At 37.8% G+C, this 9,318-nt stretch overlaps 1 pseudogene; it reads right to left on the reverse strand.

The window, feature by feature from the left end:
- Window positions 1-5,272: 5,272 nt before the first annotated feature.
- On the reverse strand, window positions 5,273-6,166 carry LOC131762673 (protein ILRUN pseudogene; annotated as a pseudogene).
- Between the last annotated feature and the right edge of the window lie 3,152 nt (window positions 6,167-9,318).

Genomic DNA, 9,318 nt, shown 5'->3' on the forward strand with positions numbered 1-9,318 from the left:
ATTGTATGTGCCTCTGGATGATACAGCAATAATAAAATTTGCTAAATAACATAATAAAGTAATAAAATTTGCTAAATAAATGAACTTTACAAAATTTAGGAGTCAGCTTAATAAATATCTCTTGTATCTGCTACTTGCAATCTGATCCATGCTTTGAAAATATTAGGATGATTAGGAATTAAGTTCTTGTACTAGACAAGTTTAGATCTAAAAGGTGACCATAGATATGGGTCTCTAAAAATAAAACATACAGAATGTGTTGATTAGGAGAGGCTAATTCTGTCTGTGGAGATTCAATGAAAAGTTAGGTAATGAACAGATTCTGGTGCAGCCAATACCATGTTCACAAGCAGAGAGATGGCCCAATGGCAGTCCAGGAGTAGAGGAAAAATTAGCATAGTTTCTGGGGTCAGTAAAAGCAGTGTCTGGGTAGAAAACATTTAGTCATCAATGGCTATGAGTGGAAGGTATCTAACTTTCTAGTTGCATTCAGACTACTTCCTTTCATTGTCTCTTCCCTCTAGCTTTACCAATTTACAGGTGTTCCTCAAAAATTCCATGCTGTTTTGCCTCTTCAATATTTCTGCATTAATTTTCTCTGCTTGTTTGTAAATATTTTGAATTTTTTAGGAATAGTTTTAGTACCATTCCCATCCTTGGAAATACTAGACAAGATGACAAATAAAATTTGAGGAAAGTACTATGACAATTAATCTTTCATGCATTTAGAAAAATCATTTCATGTAACATTTTATTTAATCTTTCATGGACAGATTTTATTTAATCTTCATGGACAACAGTCCATGAAGTAGGCATTTATTTTCTACACATTTAGAAATATACAACTGTAGTATCTTTGTATGGTGATAGATGATAACTACGCATATCATGGTGATGATTTTATAGTGTATAAAATACTGAATCATGCTGTTGTGTACTTGGAACTAACAAAGTGTTGTATGTCAATTATATTTCAATTAGCCATAAAAAGAAACGAAATTGAGGTATTTGTCGTGAGGTGGAAGGACCTAGAGTCTGTCATACAGAGTGAAGTAAGTCACAAATACTGTATGCTAACACATATATATGGAATCTAAAAAAAAAAAAAAAAAAGTGGTTCTGAAGAACCTAGGGGCAGGACATAAATAAAGATGCAGAAGTAGAGAATGGACTTGAGGCCACAGGGAAAGGGAAGGGTAGGCGGGGATGAAGTGAAAGAGTGGCATGGACATATATACACTACCAAATGTCAAATAGATAGCTAGTGGGAAGCGGTGCTTTGTGACCACCTAGAGGGGTGGGATAGGGAGGGTGGGAGGGAGACACAAGTGGGAAGGTATATGGGGATATATGTAGATGTATAGCTGATTCACTTTGTTATAAAGCAGAAACTAACACAGCATTATAAAGCAATTATACTCCAATAAAGATGTTGAAAAAAGTAAAATTAAGATATACAGTATAAAAAAATATGGAGATACTGGGAAGAAATGCATTAAAATGCTAATGATGGTTATCTCTGGGGGATGGGGATTATGGGTGATTATTAATTTTACTTCATGTTTTTATGTATTTCTAATTGTCTGCAATGAACATGTATTGCTTGCAAAGTTAGAAAGAGAACAATAAATGTCATTAAAAAAAGAAAAAAATATATACAACTGAGACTCACAGTTAAAGCAAATTACTTCACGAGCTAACTCATGAATTATACGGTTCACATTTAAACTCTAAATCTCACATAGTCTTCCAGTAGAAAAAAATGAACTTCCATTAAAACAAAACTCCAACAGAGCAGTGGCACTTGCCCAAGGTATTTGCTCCTTTTTAATCTCCTGCTGTCATTAACTCACCAAAATTTAAATAGAAAGTCAAGTTATTTCAGATCCAATATTTGAACACTTTTGCATGTACTGGGGAAAATATGTGGATGCAGGCCAGTTGAATTATAAATTTATTACTCTGAAAAAGAAAAATTATTTTAATCCCTGCATTTAAGACTGGCATGCTGAAATGAATATCATACTCTCAAAATGGTATAACTTCATGTGCCTAGGCAATATCTTCATGCCCATTGCCAAGAACAGTACATATTTAATGACATAAGAATTGCTACTATTCTAAACCCAGAAACGTCAATATATCTAATTTTTCATAATTTTTATTCTATAAATGATAGCACACAGTGACTCATTTAAAATGTGTTATAATCATCATCACTAAGTGGTATTTTTTATTTAAAGTCAATCTCCTTTTTCTAACCACCGACACCCACCATTCATTATGGATTTTGCATGTGGAAGACAAATTAAGCTTATTTTTGATTTTAAATAAATTTGAAGGGAACATAATATACTCTTTAATCATCCATTATGCTTTTATTGTTTAATGGACTTATAAAGATATTTTATATACTGTACTTCAAACTCTTTTTGGAAGCAAATGATTGTAAATTAATACATCAATATAAGTAAAGAACAGCATGAAAACCAAGCAGACCCCCTGTTAACTGAAAGTTAATTTCTTTTAAAAAAAAAAAAAAAAGTAAAATATCTGCTAAATTTTAAAAGTGTTAACGAGTTACTCATTCAACAAATATTGGTTGTTCTACTATGTGTCAATCACCGTTCAGGGACTGTTTTTCATAGACCTTAGATGGGCATCAAGGTGGGAGATAAATCCTGATGCTCTCAGGTTAATCCTGAAGGCAATCTCAAGTCCTTAAGGACAAGAATCACCAGAAGAAATGTCGCTGTTATAGTGAGACTGAGCCAGATAACAGAGAATATCATTGTCTAATTTGGTGGATATTAAAAGAGGGAGCTGGTGGGAATGTTGAGTTTTGAGCTGGAAGAGAACTGCTATAAATAATGTTTTGTTTGTACATATGAGACACACAAGGATTTCACCAAGAGTTAAATGAGACGAAGCAAAAAAATATCAAATTGTAAGTACAGAAAAGTTCTCATCTCTCGTGAGTATAAAATCATCTGGCTGAATAAATGCCACATGCCAGAAGTTTTGCTCAACGAGTTGTTTCTGACAAGACTCTGCCATGATCTGTTGTCAAAAATCCCTGGCCTTATGGTAAATAGGTACCACAGCTGTCCCTAAACAGGAGATTTAGAAGGAAGAAATTTAAGTGGGACTATGTTTTCCCAAAGACACATGATATCCAGGTTGTCATAGAGCAAGTGAGCAGAAATGTGCTGAATGCTTATTGACAGGTGGGAATATGACAAACTTACTCAAGGACTGCCATGGCTTTGTGTGCATAAAGATCTTACTTTAAGTAGGAGAGACTCTAACTAGTGAAAGAATTTAAAACCCCAAATGTGATAAGAGGATCATACCAGAAAAAACATGTTTTAAGTCACAGAGAGTTTTACAGGCTGTGGACGGATCTGGATTAAACGGTTTGGGATAGACAGAGATGAGGCATTAGGTGGATATTTTCACAGGTGTAGGCAACAAGTATGTAATTAAGAGTGATAAAATTCTCGTTACAACGTCAATATTAAGAGCTGAACTCTAATGTTAAGAGATGGGATTTTGATATATTATGATTGCTCTGTATCTATTTAAAAATTAAGAATATTTTGGTAAGAAAATGTAACTACAAGTAATTACTATGTCATATTAAGTAAAATAAATCAGAATTTTAAAAATATGTAAATGTTATATATAATATTATATATAAATATATATAAAATATACACATACACAATCTGCAAATTAAATGCTAAAATGTAAAATTATTACCTCTGGGTGTGTGGAGTTGAAACATTTGGTTTTATATTATTTTTCACACCATATTTTAAATTTACCTACTCTCAACTGGTATTGCCTATTCATAAAAAGTCAGTAAATCAATGATTCTATTTCTTACAGCAGGCACAATGAAATAAACAGAATTCTGTCTTAATAAGCCTTTTTTCTCTCTGTACATAGTATCAATACATGTCTTAGAAGTAAACAGCTTTGTATTTAGAATTTAAGTGTTAAACAATTTCAGCCACCAATAACAGACACACCTTGTTAAGAGCTTGCATGGAGTAATATACTGAGATCAAAATTTAGACTTCGTGCCTTTTTTTTCCAACAAAGAGACAATTTCTAAGCGCAAAATTATTGTCTTAAACTTTGGCGTAGTCTACATCAGCAGTTCTCAAGCCAGCAATATCACCTTCACCTGGGAACTTGTTAGAAAAGCAAACTCCCAAACCCAAACCTGATACTGAATCAAAAACACTGGGTGTCGAGACCAGCAATCTGTGTTTTAACAAGCAGTGCAAGAAATTCTAAACTACGTTAAAGTTTGAGAACCACAATCTACACTACAGAATACAAATAGAGTTTCGTCAGCTTTTACTTGTCTAAATTCACAGAAGGAAAGCTCAGTAAAGTTGGTAACTTACGTCAGATGCTACCTTGAGTGCCAAGGTCTAAACTGTTTTTCTTCTGTTTTCTCCAAAAGTATTTCCAATCAAATAAGAAAAATGGGTATTTCAAGTACTAAATAATTTTGGCCAGAGAGATTATACATTTTAAAAACCTTTTTTTTTTTTTTTAGCTCTCAGCATCAAGGCTTTATTCAACCAACCAAAACCAACAACCAGGAACCATCATCACCTTAGGAGAGCATGGAAGGCTCTGTTTAATCAGCAAGCATGGAAAGAAACAGATCAAGAAATGAAACACCTAGAAGTCTGTCTTAGAACAATCAGAATATTTAAAATGATGATTAACTCAACAATTCTCCCACTTATTCCTCACACATGAAAAGTCAAAATATCACTTGGGCCACTCCGGGTTTTGAATGAGGAAGGTCGATGGGCCATAAGAGACTGGAAAAATATCAACAAGACACACAAACAAGGTAAATAAACTGGAAACTCACATAAACAAGGTAAATAAACTGGAAGCTCAACAACATTTAGGATAAATAATTGAGCTTGCCTTTTTCCTCAGGAAAAACACCCCACCCAAAACCAAAAAAAAGTAGGAACGAATTCCAAAGCCGGGTTGCTGCTCCACACTTAGCAAGCATTTATACTGGAAGAATGGTGATCTTTTGACTTTTTTTTTTTTTTTGGTTAATGCTAAAGGTAAAGAAGTTGGTTCTTTCAACATCCAAACCAGAGCAGAGACACAGTAGTAAATTACAAACATGGATGGAATAATATCCACAGGACTTGGACGTGCGGGGGTAGGTATCTGTGCTGTTGCATTGGCAGGAGAGCTAAGCAGTCTTAAAGAACATTCTAGGCTTCTAGGTTTGCCATGAAGGGGTATCACAAATCTCAAGGCCCACCACCTGCCCTTTCTCCCCTTCTCCAAGGGCACCTACCTTATGGACAAGCTGTTTCCGCGACGGCTGGGGGACAGATTCTCAGAGTTCTGTGCAGGTCTACTCCCATCTTGCTTGGTGTGTTCAGCAACAGGAGCCCATGTGTTTTTGCTGATGGAGTCGAACCGCAACCCCCAGGGTCTTTTAAATTGTTTCACCTGATTGTCGGTTCTTTTGGGGAGAGGCAAAGGGGTTGAACTTTCCTTCTACCTTGCGGTGTGGCCGTGTGTCGCACTCCGTTTCAAAAGACGACAGCTGCTGCGTTACTACTAAAAGTCCACCCAACTCCACACCGAGAAGGACCCCGACGACATCTCCATGGTAGAGTCCTGTGGCCGCGCATATCCGCCACTGTCCTGATACATTCCTGCTCCGCCCGGGCTGCACACCTGGACGCTGACATCTGCAATCTCTTGGGGCTCTAGCGATCTCACCACCACCACGTGCACAAGTCCAAACTGGTCTCCTCTGACGTATTTAAAACAAACCCATGGAGGACAGGCCTCTGCCCCAGAATTCTGCATCCGCCATGTTTTTATAAACTGAGTATCAGGAGGTATCGACTCCCCTTCTCCTATGGTGACATCTTCAACAAAGGACATAGAGGGCACACTGATATTTGGTCTCTCGAAGTCATACTAGACGCCAACTGCTGCTTGTAGGTTCCAGTTGGTCATGGGCAGGAAAAGGCACAGCCGGCCGGGTTCAGCTGGAAGCCAAGCAACTGGTGGAACCCAGAGATGAGCACGTCCTCGTCAGTGGTGCCAGGCAGGTGAACTTCTGCATCAGGTCGGGGTCCAGGTCCATGTCCTCCATGTGTGGGGCCGGACACTCGCTTCCCCGCATCCTCACAACAGAGCCGTCGCTGGGTCCGGGGACCGGGAGAAGCTGCTGGCAGGCACTGAGACCCTGCTCGTCTGAGGTAGGCCCCGGCGTCTCGCTGCCTCAGGCGGGTAAACACTCAGTCACGGACTCACTCACTCTCGTGCTTTCCCCCCTCCCAGCTCCACCGCCTCTGCTGACTCCGCCTCCACTGACTCCGCCTCCCCCCGCGCCAAGCCCACTGGTAGCAGATAAGAGCGAGCATTCAAACAAATAAATGTCGATACGCGGGACATGTAAATCCAAGAATCCAAATGAAACATCAAAACTGCAAATAGATATGCAGAGAGAACATTCAGGATAAATAATACAAATACCATGTATAAACTGCAAAACTCGAGAGGCCTGATAAGGCCATCCTATACAGAGGTGTTAATGATTTGTGAATTACAAACAGAAACAGCGAGGGTTCTGTGAAGGGCCTTCCAGTTAAGCTCACCTGAAATCCTTTTGGGAAATTGGCAGAAGCAAGTAATGAATAAATAAAATTTAAATACTCTGTTAAGCTAATGAGGTCAACAGAGAAGCCAGAAACTAAAACAAGCTCCAGCAACTGGCAAAATGATGTATATAAAAGGCAGAAGAGGCTAGAGTCTGTCTTATTTGGAGACCACATGCCCCCGTATTATAAAGTGCCCTCATTATATCACCAGCACCTGGGGCTCCTTGTTCAAAGCAGGCTGCAAATATGAAACATATCTTCTTAAAACTAAAATGTTTGATGGGGCATCTCAATCTTTTTTGACCACTGTTTCCAGGAGTTTCCCTGATAATTCCTTTGAGCTATAATTAGAACAGATCAATTTACTGGAAGATGATAGAACTTTCTTGACTGCTGATTGGGTTAGGCTTAAGAGTGTCAGCCCTTGGAGGATTTTTTTTTTTTCCACTTGGCTTTCCATTATTAACCAGAAAACAATGTAAATTCATAATCTCTTGGCAAAAATTCCCATTTCCAACAACTCTCACACAACTCAAGCAAACTTTAAGTTTCAGAAGTTTGTGTTCTAATCTACAAAAAACTGAATATTGTTTGTGGTTCAGTTCCTTGAGTATTCTGTTAATGAAGCCATAGTTATGACTTCAGTCTCCATTTTAGAGAGTTTGCTTTTCTTTTTCTTCCCCTTGGAAATCTGACTTGAATGCCATATACTATTTTTTCCCCCACAAGAGAATGAAATAGAGCAAAGAATCAACTATAAAACGTAATTTAAAATGCTGATAGTGTGCCATTACTTATAATGGATCCAACCCATCCTCAGTAAAATGTTCAGATACTACCAGGCATTCTACTGGTCTGTTCCACATGGCACCCCCCTCCTTTTCCCCCATCACCACCTTGTCTCCTAGCTACTCCCTCTGGGATATGCCCATCATGCACTTATCATGTCAGCAATCTCATTCCCTCAGCAGTGACTGCACTTTATCTGTTTGAAAATCATTGGCATAGACATTAATGTTGACAACATCCAACATTCACTGCAATTGCTTCTAACACCATCATGGGTAACTGAAGAGTAAATGATCCTATCATACAAAAGGTCTCCTGATTGGAGAAAAGAAAACACCAAAATTTCTATGCCGCGGTCATTGTCTCTATTCAGTCATTATCACACTTTTTGTTTACACTTCTTCATTTACTTGTCTGAATATAGAAGAAGCAGCTGATGCTAACAATAAAAATCTTTGGAGCAAAGCTATGGCCTTTTACTGGAGAAGTTAAAAGCAGGCAGATAGTAGTTGACCCCAATTTCCTTTTGGTTGGGAGAATTAAATACATCCATCTACATGCTCATTGTCTTATGCCTCCAGCCTCAAACAATTAGCAAATCCTTTTAATTCTAACTTAAGTTAAAAAGTACAAAATAGAGACCAGACTTGAAAATTCCCTAAATAGACAAAATCATTTAGGCCACATAAGCAAAACTTAATTTATCTTATTTTACAAAACAAACAAAACTTCGGTGACTTCTTGCAAATGCCTCTGAAAATCATAAATGAAACTTAAGCTGTTACCCCAAATTGGCAAGTGGTGTCCACTTTTAAACAATCAGCTATAACTAGGGAAGCTCTAACGCTATAACCCATCATTGTACAGAATAAGCAGCCTCTACTTTTTCACTGTATAAATGATAGCAATACCTCTGAGCCTCATTCCCACGTTGGTTTGAGAGCTCCCAGTTCACAAACTGTTATATGTACACAATAAACTCTTGCTAATTAATATTTTAGTGATCTGGTGGGTTTAGTCTTGCTATTTCTGGATGTTGGACACTAATAAATGCATTCAATAATTGACTACTTCATGTAACCTCTGCCAGAGAATGATTTCACTTTGATTTTGCCAGTATCTTCAATAATCCACTTGCCTTTACCATCTACTCTCTAAAGCACAGCAATAACGATCCTTTTTTTTTTTTTTTTTTTTTTTTTTTTTTTGTGGTACGCGGGCCTCTCACTGTTGTGACCTCTCCCGTTGCGGAGCACAGGCTCCGGACGCGCAGGCCCAGTGGCCATGGCTCACGGGCCCAGCCACTCCGTGGCATGTGGGATCTTCCCGGACCGGGGCACGAACCCGTGTCGTCTGCATTGGCAGGCGGATTCTCAACCACTGCGCCACCAGGGAAGCCCTTTAGTTTTTTTTTTTTAACTTTATTTTTTATTTTTATTTTTTTTTTACGATCCTTTAAAAATGTTGATTTATGTTCAGAATTCTCTAATTGTTTCTCATCTCTCTCAGGGTAAAAGCTCAAGTGTAAATATGGCCTTAAGGACTTCTGTGCTCTTTCCCAGTAATCTCCCAACTATTTGAATTTCTCTCTACCTCACTCCCCTCATGCACTCAGCTTCTTTCCAGAATGCATCCTTCCGGTTCTAGGCATAGGGACATTTGTCTTCATGGGCCCCTTGCTAAATAAAAAAAATTAAAAATTATATTTTATGACTTTAAAAAGAGGAATATAATCCAGGCTGGATTTATAGTTATATGTTCTTTTTTAAAATTTATTTTTTATTGAAGTATAGTTGAATTACAATGTTGTGTTAATTACTGCTGTACAGCAAAGTGACTCAGTTATACATATATA

Source organism: Kogia breviceps, chromosome 9 (assembly GCF_026419965.1).
Source record: "Kogia breviceps isolate mKogBre1 chromosome 9, mKogBre1 haplotype 1, whole genome shotgun sequence".
NCBI classification, from domain to species: Eukaryota; Metazoa; Chordata; class Mammalia; order Artiodactyla; family Physeteridae; genus Kogia; species Kogia breviceps.